Here is a 17,131-nt window from a genome sequence, read left to right as displayed (position 1 = left end):
ATTTAAACCGCTGCACGTCCCACCAGCACAAAGGGAATATTTATAGACAGCCTTTAAACTGGTTGCTGGGCCATCCAAACAGATGAAATTTTCAGGTGCCACGGACAACGCGTATCACAGTCTCAATGGCCTTAGGGATCACACAATTTTAAGTTTGTTTAGGCAAATAATGCAAATGTCGGATAAATACCAAGCTTCTCCTCAGACAACGTCTGAACAACGTAAGGGAATTTTGATTACTGGCTTACCAATCCGCTCTAATAACCTCTTGATGGCTTTATTTGTCTTTTCGGATCCACTGACCCACCTAACGTGCCTTTAAAGTAATTAAATTTCCGCCGAATTACGCATACGCCACATGTTACAACGAGTCATTTGGGTGTGAGTGCGCGGGTTTGCGGGTTGTATTCAGGCCATCGCGGCGCCTGCTGGGTTGCAAGGGCATCAGTCTCGGGTCTGGTCTCGGTCTCTTGTTTCCGACTCAGTCTCCTCGTTTCCTACAGCGTCATCATCTCATCTCATCACATCTTGTCTGGTTCTGGCCGCCGCTCTTGTCGTATCAACAATGTTGCTAAGCTGCCACCACTAGAACCAGCTACCCAAGTCCCCATCACTGTTGCCAACCGCAGTGGTTTCAGCGTTGAAATAGCAGAAATTTTGATTTTACGACCTTGTTGCCGTCATTAACGTTATTTTATGATGACGCTGATACGACCGCGAAATATTGTATGGCCACCACCAAAACCACCCACAGATGCTGGGGGACTTGCACTGAATCCGGCCGAAATGGGAAACCCTGGGCCTGGGACTTCCGAACGACTGAGCTGGGATGAGAGATTGTGTTTTGTGTGTTGCGGGCAACGGATAGCGGGTAGCAAGGGGCCCAAGTTATTATGTCCTGACGTCTAAGTAAAAAACCAATAAATGTTAATGAAAATACAAGAGACAAAGTTTAGTTCGGCATTTGGCTCCTGCATGAGGCATTGAACATAAGCTGATAATATTATTGCGCTATTAATGGGCTCAGGTTTTATGGCAGTTTTAATCGCTTTTGTTACAGTTGCCAAAGTCGCAACAATAACTTGACAATAGGCCACAATAAAAAGAATGAGCCTTGCGTGTGTGAGCTGCGGCCCCTGCCCTGGCACATTCAGCTCCAGCGCCGTTTCTGTGTTGCTTCTCCTTTGTCATATGACTAAGCAGCCATTGCAACTAACTTTTTGCCGTGACTCCAGGCACAAACTAATTGCAAAACCAAACGCACATCTAGGGTAGCTACGGAGCCCTCTTCACCCCTGTTCTCTTCAATAATGTGGCAAGGTGTGCGGCGGTTGCAAGCTGAAAAGCAATTTAGCAAATTCCTTGGTGTTTGGCAAATAGAAAAGCCAACTTCCATCGGTCCTTGGTCTTTTCTTTCGTTCCAGCATCCTTCTGCAAAATCAATTTTAATGATACCGAACATCCAGGTGGCTTCAATGGAAAGGAAGCGAACCGAAAGGCGGCGAGTAAATGGCAAATGGCACCTCTATAAAATGGGTCTGCCCTAACTCATCCGGACATCGATTGCAACACATGCAGCTCTATTAAAGCCGAATAGTTTAAATCCGTCTATTTTTATAGCTAACTTAATAAATTATGTAATAAAGTAATGTGTTAAAAAAGGTGAGAATGATTAAAAACTACTATATTCGAAGTGTAAATTAAAATTAATGAAGCTAACAAACACTACTCTAATCTGCTTATTTATTCTGCGTACATTTTTTTATATTCAGTTACTATTTTTGATATGAGTTTTTATTACATTTTAAAAATGTCATGACTATTTATTTGGACATTAAAATTGAAAATTAACGAAACGAAAACATTTTAATGAAAAGATACATTTTAACGTAAATATATAAAAGGTCTCGGTGACTCAAGCATATGTATATCTCAAAACGTATCCTGTTTTTTAAATATTTCCTTTGAGTGCGGCAAGTCCCTCAACTAAGTTGTTATACACTTGCGTGCACCTGTCTCTAGCCATTTCCAGGTGCAAGCACATGGCATTTCTTTGGCTCTTTGGCCCTGCTGCCACTGCTGGCTTGTCGCAATTAACGTTCGCGGAAATTCCTGGCAGTCGCACACAGTGACAGTGGGCTTGAATAGGGGGCCAATGGGAAGGGGTGGCCAACAGGGAAGTAGGGCCAACGCACTGGGGCGTGAACAGCACGGAAGTCATTCGGCCCACACGGCGGATACGTGCTTTAAGGTCTGACCTTCTTTATGTGTGTGAGTTTGTGGGTGTCACCGAGTGTCTGCAGCAAATTGTTGCATGACATTGTTTCAGAGGCACCCCCATCCATTTTCTCTTTAGCCGTTTGCTGGCATTTAGTGGCGCGTTTTTTTTGTATCTTAGCGTTTTTTGTGACAACTTGCGGCCTACTTGCCATTTTCGTGCCATATGCCGCCGAGTCGCAGTCTCGGAAAAACAATTGCTGCTATTACAGTTTGTAATTCGGTAATCAGCCATACGAATCAGCATAATGGCAATCGGAGCTCCTCCTCCATTCGGTTCCCATATTCCACGTTCCGTTCTTTGGTCTCGTCCTTGCCAAGTTAGGTAAACATGGGAAGAAAAGTTGCCAACTTTTAATTGAAGTGAAAACGACGATAACGACAGCATTGTTGGGACCGCCGGAGCTGCGACTGGGAATGGTAATGGGAACGGTCTGGGTCGGTAGCTTTGTTGCTGCCAGCCCGCTGGGATGCGAATGTGAAGCTCCTCCACTTTCATGGCTACATATGTATGCTCTCTGCTGTGTATTCTGTGCTGTGTGCTATGTGCTGTGTGCGGCATTGCAAAAACAGTTGCGGAATTGCTTTTTAAACCCACAGAGCGGCGCATAAAAAAGCAGCACAGCCGATCTCCGGGGGCTGGCCCAAAAGGGGCGGGCCGAAATGGGAGTTAAGCCTTTAAAACGTGAAACTTTTGAGCCGCTTCAAGTTTTAGCCAAGCGTATTTGCCTTTGTGGTCGCTTCGTCCCCAGCTGACATGCAGGCAAATACTACCCCCAACACACATAGACCAGTTTATACATATATATAGGATATATTTACAAACTTATTGGACTGGTTGGCCAATATGCAATGTTAGAGTTTGCACTGCATGCTTGCGAGGGGAGTTCCAGGTCAACCTGTTGCCGGGTCAGGACCTTTGGGCATGGGAAGCCGCTGTTAACATTAGACAGGCTATCAATGCGGGCGGCTGCGATTGCGGGCTGGAAGCCTTCGGCCTTGAAACGATAGTTAGCTGGGCGGCGGAGGGTCGGTTGGTGTTAGTAGGTGACAGGTGGGGGAAAGGAAAAGGCCGGAACATGGCACCATTGTTTGCATTGCCGCACGCAAATATGTTTGGCAGCTCCAGCTGGGGCCAAGGCACGCGCCAGAGTGCGACATTCGTGACGTCGCATCCAAGACCCTGTTTCCAGCCAACAGGGACCTCAGCCCCCTATCCCAGTTCCATGCCAGGACCTCTTCACATCCTGCTCCGACAGCCGTGGCCGGCTTTGATTTATTGATTTTAGCCACGGCACACAGCATACCAAATGAGACAATATTTACTAGCCGGAATGCTGGCCCACATGTGGCAAGCACTCAGAAAATTCATTTTCACCGGAAATTGCTGCTAAAAAACAAAATATTATCTATAAAAAATATTTGTTTGATTAATAAGTCAACAAAAAATAATTAAAGAGAGCTTTTTAATAAAAAAGTGTATTATTTAATGATAATATTTCGCATAAATCAGGATTAAATGTTTTTTTTTTTCTATTTTGGTTTAAACTACCCCTAGACATTTTAAAAAGTATGGAAAGTAAAAAGAAACCATGATACACAAAGGCTAAACCTATTTTTTCGCAGTGCATCATAGCAACGTCAGGATATCGGTATCAGGCCTCTATTAGCCAAGCTCCAAGGATCCGGCTCACCGTAACCACCCGGAGGGTGAATAATAAGGCGCTGTACTTTAAATATGAAGCAGATGCACGCTTACTGGAATCGACCATGCCCTCCAATTGCCCCAAAACCCGGGGAAAATGACGCAAGTTCAATTAAATCAAAGCCTCAGCATATTTCTTACCCGCTAGACAGTTCCGGCGCCAGACGCCGTCTGCTGGCGGCGATGTCTGTAAGAAGAAATGGGAAGACGAATTAAATTACATTTAAAGCGCAAGCTGCAAAAACCCAAGAAAAAATGGGAGGGAAAATAAATTGGCCAGCTATGGAGGCAAACGAAAAACGAACAAAAAATTGAAATGAAAATCATGGAATTGATGTGGGGAAGCCAAGAAAGAACTGAACTTTGTGTGAAACTCGATACACGATATACGACTGCATGGATACACTGGGCTTGTCTCCTAAGAAAATATAATTCACGGAAAGATTGAGCAACAAGCTGACGGAGGAATCGCCACGGAATTACCGCGTAATATTTCTATCAAATGATTTGCCCTTCTGCAGGTTATAAATTGAACTCTCCATAATCCGGACTCTCAATTGCTGAAATGCTTATCTGCTTAAGTGGCAAACGAATATGCCATTCATTCGCTCCTATCGTGATTACGGGGCGCATAAAAAGAAGCCGACAAAGTGTAAGAAATGGTGCCAGCAACTGGCAACTGGCTTGCCACGCGCAATGAAACGAAATAAAATCTGCAAAAAAAAGTCCTGAAAAACGAATGGGATAAAGGCGGAAAAGGGCGGGGTCGGGCACCGAAGCACCAAAGCCGTGGTGTTGCATATAGAGGAGAATCGAATGGCCCCGGCCATGTGGGAGGCGATTCAAAGGCCCGGAGATAAGTAAAGAGAACAAAATTAAATTGGACATTTATCAAGAGATGCTTATTGATGCCCGAAGTGCCAGCCAGCCAGCCAACCAGCCAGGACAAGGACAACAAACGCCAAACACAGTAGTGCCACCAGTGCCCCCAGCCTGCTGGCAATATCAACGACAAATACGCTCAATTATTGTTTTGAGTGAAAAAGTTTTATTGCCCGACAACTGGAAAAAAGGTCGATACGATATGCCACGCTTTGTGTAATTTAAATGTAGCCCCGTGGCTAAAGCCAACAAACGACTGAAAGACACGAGGGCATAAATTAAAGTCAGCCCTGGGGCCACACGGAGCTCGGGAGCTGGTGGGGCTCAAGACTCAGCTGCGGGGGGTAGGCTCATCCCCCGTCAAGGGATCAGCCACTAATTACGGCTATTAGTGGAACGGCAGCAACAACAGGAGCGCCAGAAACAATTACGGCCCATTTAATCACCTGCTGAAAATGTAATTATGTTGCATACTTTCGGGGCAGGCCTTCACTTCAGAAGCTGGCCGAAAACAAAACAAAACCCAAAGTAAAAACACAAAACCAGAGTCGAAATCGCCTCAAGTCGAGTCAAGTGGAGAAATGTGGCCTGAAATGTTGCCAACGCGATTTAGAATTTATTGCATGAAATTAACTTTTGCAAAATAATTCACATAACTTCGGGGCGTGCCGAAGGGCCGTCCGAAGTGGCTTAATAAAATAATTTATGGCCCGGCCGAGTAAGGGCCGTTTCAGCTGGCGTCAGACTGCGCCGCAGCGGTTGCCCTTTGCCCCGAATCTCGCAACCTTCTTCTCCACCCGCTGATGGCTGCCCGGCCAAGCGGACGGAACAAAGCAAATTAATTACGAGTCAAAGCGAAAACCTTTGACTCAACTTTTGCAACGCACCTTTGCACACAACCCACACACACCACACACACTCTTTTATCTTCTCACACACACACACATGTTTTGTGGAGAAAGACAAATGTGTAGCCAATGCCTTTATCAATATCCTTTTGAGCAGACTAGAAGAAGAGCAAACAAAGTCTAATCAAAGCCGACAGCCGGCCTCGAACCACCGAGCCACTTTCAGGCTGAAAGTGCGGTGATGCGTGGCTAATATGGCAAAGGGCGGAGGCCATGGCCGACGGGAAGCAATAGACGGGCAGGGACACGCCCCCTTTTGACCATGACGACTGAGGCGTTACGATGCGGCTCATCCAGCTTTTTCACTCCCCCTAAGCCAGGGCACTTTCTGTTCAGTGATGCGTTCAGTCCACTGAATCAACAGCTGCCAAACGTTCGGAACGCAAATTTATAATGTCTTACTGCCATTCCCACGCTTTTTATCAACACATTTCACATGTCATTAGCCAGGAGATAAAATCGGAGTGGTGCTGGACTTATTTGAGTAGTTATATCCCCTGTTGTTCCCCTTAGTCCTGCAATTGGCTGCTTTGACAACTTGGCACGTTGCTTTTCCACATTTCAGGTTTTGCCTAACTGCGAAAATGAAAAGCTTTTAAATTAAGAACAACCGCCAGCTATGACGTCGCGGTGAGACCCATTTGAGATATTAACAAAGGGCACAGGTGACAGGGACAGGAGTTGCTGGGAGTTCCTCCACCAACACTTGGGCAGACACTGCAACATGTTCCTGGGGCAGTGGAGGCAGCGCACATGCCGCAGACAATTCCGCTAAAAGCTTCACACCCGTGGACAGTTACGGATGCCAGCTCCGTGCCAAATTAAACGCTCCTCCAGCTCCAGTTTTCAGTTCTAGATTCTGGCGCTGGTCCTCCTGCACTCGCGAATAGCGCTCGAGGAGATGCGAGTTTTATCTTTGCCACGTCAGCCGCAGCAAAGCGGCTAAGCATCATAATTCATGTTGCAGAGAGAACAAATACTACCATTCATAATCTTATTTTAGAGGATTGAAATGTAGGCCTCGTTACTTGAAATGAATTTTCCTGTGTATATTATCAGGAATACGACTAATTAAAAAAACAAATACATGGAAGTAGGTAAATATTCTTTTCAGTGAGAAGAAACCCAAGGTATCCGTGCCTGTCACTCAAGGAGCGTGAAAAACCTGCCAAGATGCCAAGGAGTCAGCCGGAGTACTGGCTGCATTATGCGGCTGTCCCCTAACACCAAAGCGGCACATGGAAGAGACAGAGCAGCCAAGCAGCTGCCGTTGAATGCACTTAACATGTTGCACCACAAAATCGTCAGCCATATGCGGTGCATATTAATTTGATGGCACTCATATTTATGCCAAAGCAAAGCCAAAGCGTTTGCCATTGCTGCTGCTGTTTCTGTTGCTGTTGCTGCTGCTGGCGCGCTGCAGTTGTTGCGACATTTTTTGACAAGTTGCAGTTAGAGTCGCAGACATAGTGGCACATTTGCAATGCAAGGATCAGAGCAGGAGCCATAGCAGCTGGTGACACTGTTTTGCATATGGACGGAGGACAAAGAGGAAAAAGAAAACTGCCAAGCTGGCAATAGACAAACAGGACTAAGGACACTGGAATCACAACAACAACGGCACAACTCCTACTACAACTACAACTGGCCCTGTCGCGGATTTTTTCTCAGTTTTTCTTGCGGGTGCATTCCACTTTAATTATTTCAGCCATGCTGCTGTTGCCGCTGGTAACGACATGAAATTTACATACGCAATTTCATTGTTGCCGCAGGATCTCCTCTCCTCTGAGCTCTTTGCCGTGCTCTTCCCGCCCCCGGATTCACCCTGGCCCTTGTCAATCCCACAGCATAACGCATTTTATATTCAAATTTTTTCACTGCAGTCTGGCAGCTTCCAGCACACTGCAAATTCTATTCGCAGTTTGTTGGCCCTGCCCCACTGATATTTTTTGTGTGTGGTATATAGTTTCTCTGGTTATGTTTTGGCCCGCGAGTTGTTAGCACTATGTCCCCGGGCTGCTTGTGTCCCGGTCTGCGCTATAATCAGTTGCAGGAGCATGTAGAGTGCAGAATTTACTGTCGATTTCACAGGCATTTACCCAGCCGCCCGATACCCCCGAATAGTAATGGTTATAACAAGCTTTTATGCGCTTCATAATACGACACATAACACCCAGCTTCCAAGTCGCCGAATGGTTTATTTAAGAGTCCCCCAGATTTTGCTTTGCATATGATGACGCGACTAAGGAGTCCTTACATTGAGGGAGCCAGTCTTTCCCTGTGGTCTTCCGGAGTGAAGGAGTGCTTAGGCACTCGGCATCCTGATGGCTAGTGCGCCTGGTATTTATTATGCATGTTATGCACAAGTTTGCCTCCATTTCCGCGCCATGTCAATGCACGCTTAAGCAGCAAATTGTCTGACGGCAACGGTCCTTCCGGCTGTTGGCCAACTGTCAACAGCTTTTAGGCCTCTTTGCTATGTTTAATGTGGCGCAATAATGAGCCGAAATATTTGCATTTCTTTGCTTCAGCACCAAATGCAATAAACTCTCCGAATAAAACGAAATAAAAAGTAATCAGAATTTCAGATTCGACCCGGGACTCATAAGGACAGCCAAAAGGAATTAAAAAGTGTGCTAAATAATTCATTTTTGAATTAAAATATAAATCACTTTCACACCATTTTGTCGGCGGACATCGGTGTAGACCCAGTTTTTACTGCACGGGTCCTTTTTCCAGGACACTTGTTTATTTTATTACTTTTTTGCTGCGAACCTTCAGCGGAGGGACCGAACCGATTCGCTCATGAAAAGACGGGACAGGACAAAACAGGACGCCATGCAAATGAGCGACCCGGGCATAACGAAAATCTTTTTAATATAAAAGTGAATTACTTTTAGCAGCGATTTCCGAGTGTGTCCCACGCCCCACACCACCAATACAAACACCCTAACCATTAAAATTGACGAACTGTAAAGGCAGCTCCACAGGGAGCTGCTGGACCATCACGCCCATCGAGGCAGAGCAATGACCACGCCCCCAACTGCTCCCGCCCATGGTGGGTCGCCTTGGGTTATTAGGCAGCTTATTATCGTGGGCATCAGCGTGGCCAAGGCGCAAGCTGGGGCATCATTATCGAGTGCTTTGCGGCTTTTCCTGCCTAGACTCGCCCGCCCTAGTGTGTCCCTTGCTGTCCGGCGAAAGTAATTTCAGTATCCTACGCAGTTTTTAATAGGATTGTGTTTGGGGGAATTACCTGAGAGTGGCGCGCCCCGGGATATTGACCGCAGGCAACGGAAGACCGTGGTTCCCAGGGCGGAAATGAAAACGGCAATGGGCACTTTTAATTTCTCAAAATGGCAACTTGCTGACATCCGTTGCGTTTTCGATTCATTGGTTTAATGCAGAGCCAAAGCACAGCAGGAAAGGTCTTCTCTTCCTTCATTGCCGGCTTAAGAATTATTGAGACTTGCTACAAAAGTTCATATCGAGCGAAATAATTCAGAAAATTCTATTGGGATTGCCGGGCAGGACACTTCCTTTCTACCTTTTTGCTGCCTCTGGTTCTGGCCACAATTTTCAATACCTTTTCTGCTCCCCCCATTTTTCCCTCTTCGTTCGTGACATTTGTGTTTGTGAAATATGCATTCGATTTTTTACGCTGCATTTTTTGTAGCTTATCTACCAGCTGGCAGGAGAATATAAGGGAGCCAACTGGCAGGGAGCAAATATCACGTATACGCAATGTTGTGGCTTGTTGGTTTTTCCTTTCACTGCTCCACTGCAAATTAGCTGGCTGAGAGCGTGGCACTATTCACAGCTTTCTCCCCAGCTAGCTGCCCCACCAAGTGTGCGATAATTTACTCATTTCATGTGCTATTAGTTGTCTGTAAAGGGGTTGTGGTCCTGGTACTGGCGATGGAGATGCCGTAAATTGTAAATTGTGTATGTGACGCTGGTTGGAAACTTTCTCCACAATCCCTGACCAGAACTCTTTCTCCTACGGCCTTCAGCTTTATGCTTTATGTTTATATCTTCTTTGGCCCTCTGTGCCATATTTATCATGGCTCACTTTTGTGCCGGCTGCGCCTCGTTTCATGTGGCTTCGTTTGCTTTCGTTTGGCTTCGTTGAGTTGCCTGAGTTGCATAGTTAGTCGTGTTGAATCGAGTGAAGCCGCGTCGAGTTGAATTTCCTTGTTCTGGTCCTTGTCCTGTTCCTGGTCCTGGCACTGGATCTGCTGCTGGCGCTGGTCCTGGTCCTTCTCCCGGCCATTGCAAATTCACGCTATCTAATAGCTCCTCGGCTCGCCAGCAAACGAGAGCGAGACAATGGCTTCAGCTGCACTTGAGCTCTTCCTATGGCCTCATGGATGCCGTTGCTCTAGTTGCGCTTTTGGCGCTTCCAGTGTAGAACCCCGGCTGTGACCTAAATTTTTACCAAATTGGATAAATTTTTCGCATTTTCGCTTTGCTATTTTCTTTTTTTTCATATATTTTTTGTATGCTGCGATGCGACGCCGACGACGGCAACTCTACTCTTGGCTTCCCCAACCATTGTTGTTGCAATTTCTCGCCACATTTGATTTATCTTGCCTTATATACAAGTCGAGCAACATATATGTACATATACGAAGACCATGCCCCGCCATATCACGTATATTTTTTGCTGTGTTGTTTGTTGCTTCCGCTTTGTTGCCGTTGTATCTCCTTTTTTCTCGCTAGCTGTGTGAAGTGAGTCACCCCGCAGATGGCTGGAACCAGAACTCGGTCTTTTCTTGTGCCACTAGCTGCCACTTGTATCTACAGAATTGAATCTCGCCCTGTGCTGCCATCTTTGCAGCCATAGCTCTGCTAGCTTTGTCGTCTTGCTGGCCACAGCGTTTTTTATTTGAAGTTTCTGCTCGTCGTTGTCTGTTCTACAATTTTTTTTTTTCTGCTTGTTGTTATTTTGGCTACGTGTTAGGCATAGTATTTGGAGGAAACTGCCTGCCACTGGGCGGTTGCCCTGTCGCCCGAAGCTTTTAATCATGATTTACGAGCAAACAGAAAGACGGACGCCCAAGTCCGACAAGAGGTAAATATAAATGGAATTTTAAAATGTGATCTGATTTAATTATGCACGGCAAGTCAAAAGGAAGGCGACCAGCAGGAGCAGGATGTTATTTATATGTACATGGCAAAAACAGCGACAGAAACAACAACCTGCCGGGCACAGATTCCGGATTTGGACCGGGTGGGGTCACAGAAGCATTTATTTAACAAAGGCCAAGACAATGAGACACAGAACCAAACACAGACAGTCAATGCAAAATATATTTCAATGAAAAAATGTACATTTGAATTGATTTATTCAACTCCCGTTTATGTATGTTATTTTAAAGAGAATAAAGTCCCGTAGCTCTGCTCAATAGCCTGAAAAATTCCATCACAAAACTATTTAAGTAATCTGCTCTTTAGAATATATGTACACAGAATGTGCACAACATTGCGACGGTCGATCTTTGGGTCCCCTCGTCGTTTGGCTTCTGAACGAACATTTTCTCATCATTTTTCCCGTACTTTATTTTAGTTTTTGTGTCGGTTTTCCTCTTTTTCTCTAGGACCTCCTCGCTCCGTTGCACTTTGTTAAATTGCAGCCAATTGGCCATGGCGTAGGCATCCAGGCAGACAGTGGCTATTGGCTAGGGCTTAGAATTTATGCGCTTTGTTGTTTATTAGCCATTGCGGTCAGGGCTCTTAGCTCGGTGGGTGAAATCAAATTCCAAGGAGCATGGCTGTCCCAGGATTATAGGACACGACATTGTGTGTGGGTGTGTGTTGATAAAGGGAAATGCCATGCAAATATCAGAGGAACAATTTCAAATGAGACATATTCAAAAACCACAGAAAAAACGCCGCAACCCACACAGCGGGTAGCAAATACAAATAGCAGGCGATAACGCAAACTCTCAGATACAAGTGCCCAACACAGTCATAGATACACGCAGAACATACTACACAGGCGACATACTTATAGGCAAATATAGGGACATGTATTTACTGTGCTAACATCAAACGTTTTGCCACCACCCTCCGCCCCTTTTGAACCCCAATTCAGCTCCTATTCAGCCCCTTTTTGGGCGCTTTGTTCCCGGAACATACCGTCAACCATCAACAACGTTGTTTTCTTGCCGTCGTCATCGTCGTCATGGCATAGTCAATATGTTTTCATTCAATTTGGAAAGCATTTTCATAAAATTTCCCACAAGAAAAACATTGCGCACATATAAATATGTGGCTCTGCATGGCGGAGAAGATCTTGCGAACAACTTTGTCATGCCGTGCACAGCTTTTCACCCCCACTGGCATTGGCAATAGGAAATTATGCGAAATGTGCTCGATTTGCGTAAACAAACCGGAAATGATGTGCCGCCTGCCGGCTGCTGACCATTTTGAAAATGAAGGCAGGACGCAAGGCAAGAAAAAAAAGGGCCAGCACAGCCACTCAGCTACTTAAACCCCAGGACCCTGTCCCGAAACTTTAACCTCGACCGCAACTGTATTTATATTTATGCATTTATTTATTTGGCAAAAGGATCAGTCGCGTCTTCCTGTCTGCCTCCCCCGCCCATTTCTGGTGCGCCCATTATGCTAATTGAACAGTAAAAAAATGTATAAAGGGCGAACCACTTTATAGGCTCGGCGCGTGCTTTGCCCCCGGAATGGTCTAGGACTCGTAAAAATTTTCCGCGACTCTACCCGGATTCCACTTCCACAGAAAGTATGTAAATATACTCCAAGTTCCAGCAGCCAGCACCAGCGGTATGAGTTGGCGTTGTTCTGCCCAAATATTTTTAATAAAGTCCATGCTCTAAGCAGCTTTGCTGACCAAACGGCCACCGTCCGCAATGTAATTAGAGCATGCCAATGTGGGTCTTGTTGTTATTGCAAATTGAATTAGTAACCAAAGCAGAAAGTGGACAGGCAGCAGAAATCCTTTTTGTGTGCTTTCCTGCCCGCATATCCCCCTCCTGTACCCGTGCCCCTTGTCCCCCGCTATCATTTTGCCTTCTGCTACGTGCCAGGCAAATCAAAGGAAAGGCACAGCCAGGAGTCGACCGTAACCGCAAATGGAAATGCAAATTTTCCGCGGTTACCGCGACTGCGACTGCGACCACAACCTTTGCCTTCCTATTCCCAGGCCTCAGACCGACTGCCTCTGTAGTCTCCGCCGATTTCGTCTGGCTGCGGCCCATTGCAGCAATTTAATTTCTTAAGCAATTTTCATAATCTGTAGCAAATTGTTTCTGAATGCTATGCTGCCTGCCAGGATCATGGCTCAGAGCCCTCCTCGGGGCGCTGAGCTCTGAGCTCTGACTCGTTAAATTTTATGCAGTTGGCGGCTGCATTTGCGCCACAAGCTGGGAAATTGAGGGAAATTGAGGGAGTAGCTGTAAAAGCTACTGGCAGGCGCACTCCGCGCCTCGCGCACAATTTCGTAATGCAGTGGGAAAACTTTTTGCTATTTTATATTAATTTCGCAGGCCCAGCAAGGCGCTCTGACCTCGTCGCGCCCTTGAGTTACAACCACCCGCGTGCTGCATAATTAAAATTGCAGTTCAATCCTAAACACAGTCAAAAGGCGACCTTCCCTTACTGAAAAAAAACTCACAGCCCGTCCTCTTAAAAATCGGATAAGGATAGAAATTGGCCAAGATATGGTCGCAGGGGGCCATACTTTCCTTCCATGTACCACTTTTGAAGGAAACCCCCTGAAAATGTGATGAAAATTTAAAAAAATAATTCGTTCTTAGATTTGGATGCAGAATGATGGATCCATCTACAATTCGTTCAAGGTATTCCGCTCCAGATTAGGATAGAAGTTGGCCAAGAAGTTGGCCAAGATCTTCGCAGTGGGCCATATTGTCCTTCCATATACCCCCTACCTGAAATACCCCTATCCTAGCCCCTGAAAATCTAAAAAATATTTCGATTTTAGATTTTTATGCAAAGTAATGAAGAATCTGTCTAAGAATCGTTTAAGGTATTCCGCACAAGATTCGGATGAAAATTGATCAAGATATAGCCATCGCTGGCGGACAAATTGGCCATCCATGCATTTTTATTATTTGATTTCTAGATTTGAATCCAAGTTTTGAATTGTGGTTAAAATTTAATTAAATAGATAGCAACCTCAATCTTAAAGTGAAAATGTTCTCACTTTTCAAAGTTTCTAGTGCAGACAGTTCTGAGAAGCACCACTTGGCAGCTTGGCCAACAATAGTCTTCTTGCTACTTGTGGGCACTTAACAAGTTCCCACGCCCCCCACCAAGTGGCATACGGAGTGCAGCTAATTGCCCCGCCCTTCTTGAAATCGCGGCTCCAAAAACCAATTAAGTCGTGGGGGATTACAGGGGATAAGGGTGAGTGGAAGGGAAATCCAATGGTGCGGGCGCGTGATAAATCAAATTTGGTTGCCTTAACAATATTTGCACATACGACAGTGTGCGGAACACAACACAAATCAAATCAAATTAAAACATAAAGTCGGGCAACGTGTAGCCTGCGTTGATGTGAGTGTGTGTGTTGTAGATTGTCGGTGGAGGAGATGGGGCTAGGGGTTGTTATAGGGACTGGCAGATTGGTGTCCTCTTTTATTATTCCATTCGCATGCAGCTGCCATGTTGAGGCAAGCGACGCGTTTATGACGCTGACAGAATTATGAGGCCTACATGCGTTGATTCCAGATTTCCGATGCCATGCCACGAGGGTCCTTTAAATATTTTTACGCAGATAAACTAAACTGTAAGCCCGGCCCATGAGCCAGGAGACACGAGCCAACAGGCAAATGGATTTTCAGCAAAAAATCACAAAATCGCAGAACGTGCTTCACATACACCCCACAGAGCACCAAAGGGACGAGGCGGAGATCGCTTCGGTTTGGTTCTCGGGCTCATCATAAATACATCCAAGAGGAGATGGGTTCTGGGTGCTGGCTGCTGGGACCTTGGAGTTGGGGGAGTTGCGCTGCCAGGACGATGTCCTTGGAGCACTTGAGACTGGAAATGATGCCACCACTGCTGCTGCTATGTCACCACCTGTCTCTGGCAGCATGTCACGCGACCTGTCAAGCGAACAAGAACTGACATTTTTATTAAAATATTACAACTTTAACAGAGGCAAACAAACAAAAAGACCGAGATACTGAAACCGCTCTTTGACTTTTTTTTGCTAATTATTTTTCATTCGAAATTCGATTCGGGAACAATCTCACCTTTAATCGCATGCTGCGTAGCGACTGTTTCACTGTAGTCAACTATGATGATCTCTGTTCTCCGAGCACAAAAGATGGCGACTAAGTGCTCCTTTGTGCGCCTTTTGCACCTACCTTTTGTTTGTCCCATCAATGGACAATCACCGCCCACTCTGCCGCCTCCTGTTCCGTGCTCCTGGGTGCATGCCACTACCGTGTCTTTGCCACCCGGCTCTGACTTACTGACGCCGTCGCCTCTCTACGTCAACTACTCCTTCTCGGCCAGACATCAGGGTTGAACAATAAAATTTTAATAAGCCTCCGAAGAACTGCTGCTATGGAGTTTCAACTGTGTGCTGACTTTTATGTTGTCCTTTCGTTGGCCCTTCCTCGTATTTCATCCGACTACCTTTTGCTTGCCTTTCTCGCCCCATTGTTACATCCTGTCAAACGGGCCAAGTTTACAATGTCCCATTGTTCGATATTCCCTCAGCTTCTGTCCCACATTGCGTATGAGCAATGCGTCAAATTCGAACGATGTTGCATATGCATACATGTACGAACCTAAAAGTCCCTGTTTGACTTTTAATTAGCTGGGACTTTACACACCTAGACTTGGCAGAAAGTACCCTTCAGGAACCTCTCATGCTCAATTCCCCAAGAACAGAGTGCTAAGTTACTACTCCGAAAGTGCTTTAAAGTAAGCTCGCAGACGCAACACCTAAAAGGCTCCGGGCTGGGCTAAAAGGGATTATATAAAGTTGTGCCACTTTACAATTAACTATGGAAAAAAAACTCACCACTCAATGCATTTAATTTACATTCCCAGAATGCGCACAAAAGTCGCTCGGATTTGAATCTATTATTCCCATCCGAAAATCCCCCTCGAACCCATTTACTGGCTACGCCCCTAATCCGTTCACGGCCTACGCACCCCCATGTGACATATTTGGTTTGCCAGCTTGGTTGATGTATAAATAAAAAATCAAGCGTGACGGACAAATTCATGCAAAGTAAATTTTCATGTTCCCGCCAGCCGGCAAATAAAAAACCTCCGTAGGAGGCAGTACTGAAGTGAATCCCGTCGCCTAAGCCTAGCACCACATGTGTATATATTTTGTGGCAGGAACACCTAGCCATATGCGAGTGGGTTGGTTGGTGTTTTGTATGCAAGTCCCACCACTCAGACAAATCTGAAAGAAATTGCTGCTTCTGGTGGAACCCCTACACATCCATGCAAAATACTTTTGAGTGCCTAAGTTTTTTTTAATGTTTTCTTTGGTTTTCTGCTTCTAATTATAAACTTGTAATTGTTTTAAATTTTATCAATCCTATTTGTAATATTGTGAATGAACTCTTTGACCGGAAATGTAGAGCATTTGGAAATTCGAACATTTTAAATGTATTTCTTTGGCGTCTGATTGCCAAGCAAACAATTCTATATGCTGTCCATGTTCTTATTTGCTTTGCCAATTCTGAAATTCTTTTTTTTTTTAATTTTGCACTCTCAACCCCCCAAACCCCAATTCTCCCCGCTCATTTCCGCACACACGCGCCCAGCTGACGCAGCGCAAATCAATCAAATCAAAGTGGAGTTGTTTGATTCATTGTCGGGTTGGCTGGGAGTGGTGGGTGGTTTCCGTTTTTGCGGTGGCACCGGCGACGACAATGGTGTGGGGGAGGGCGGCAAAAAAAATCTGAAGAAAATGCAATACAATGAAGAACAAATACGGGCACAGACAAAGAGCAAACACACGCACACACTAGCGCACATAATACAAAGTGGCATAAACTAACTAAATAACTGTAACAATAACTTAAGTGTATTTGTGTATTAGTGAGGGCATCGCTTGCTCCCCGGCTATCTTCACTCCGCCATCTGACCTCTTCAGTTTTTCGTACTGCTCCTTCCTGAGACGACTTCGGGCGACTGCTGCAAAGTTTTTATTTATACACACGTTCCGTGTGCAGCACGGCAGACGGGAATGGCTACGTTTCGTTTCGTTTCATTCGTTTGTAGGTTTGTTTGTTTATTTGTCATTTGCTTTGTTCCGTGTGCTGGCAATCTATGCCACAGCGGCCATGCCCCTAAATTGACTGGCCAGGCAACCGGCACAAACCATAGA

General features: G+C 45.6%; 1 protein-coding gene across 2 annotated transcripts in view; it reads right to left on the bottom strand.

Moving 5' to 3' along the window:
• Window positions 1-17,131, bottom strand: part of LOC6501351 — a 56,512-nt gene that overhangs the window by 27,942 nt on the left and 11,439 nt on the right. The window contains exon 2 of one of the 2 annotated variants that reach the window (XM_001955012.4): window positions 4,124-4,169. The exons of the other annotated variant lie outside the window; for it this stretch is intronic. The gene's annotated coding sequence lies outside the window, so the exon portion shown is untranslated. The remainder of the gene's footprint in view (window positions 1-4,123; window positions 4,170-17,131) is intronic. 2 annotated transcript variants of the gene reach the window in all.

The sequence above is a fragment of the Drosophila ananassae genome, chromosome 2L (assembly GCF_017639315.1).
Source record: "Drosophila ananassae strain 14024-0371.13 chromosome 2L, ASM1763931v2, whole genome shotgun sequence".
In the NCBI taxonomy this organism is placed as follows: Eukaryota; Metazoa; Arthropoda; class Insecta; order Diptera; family Drosophilidae; genus Drosophila; species Drosophila ananassae.
This window is presented reverse-complemented; position numbering and strand designations above follow the sequence as displayed.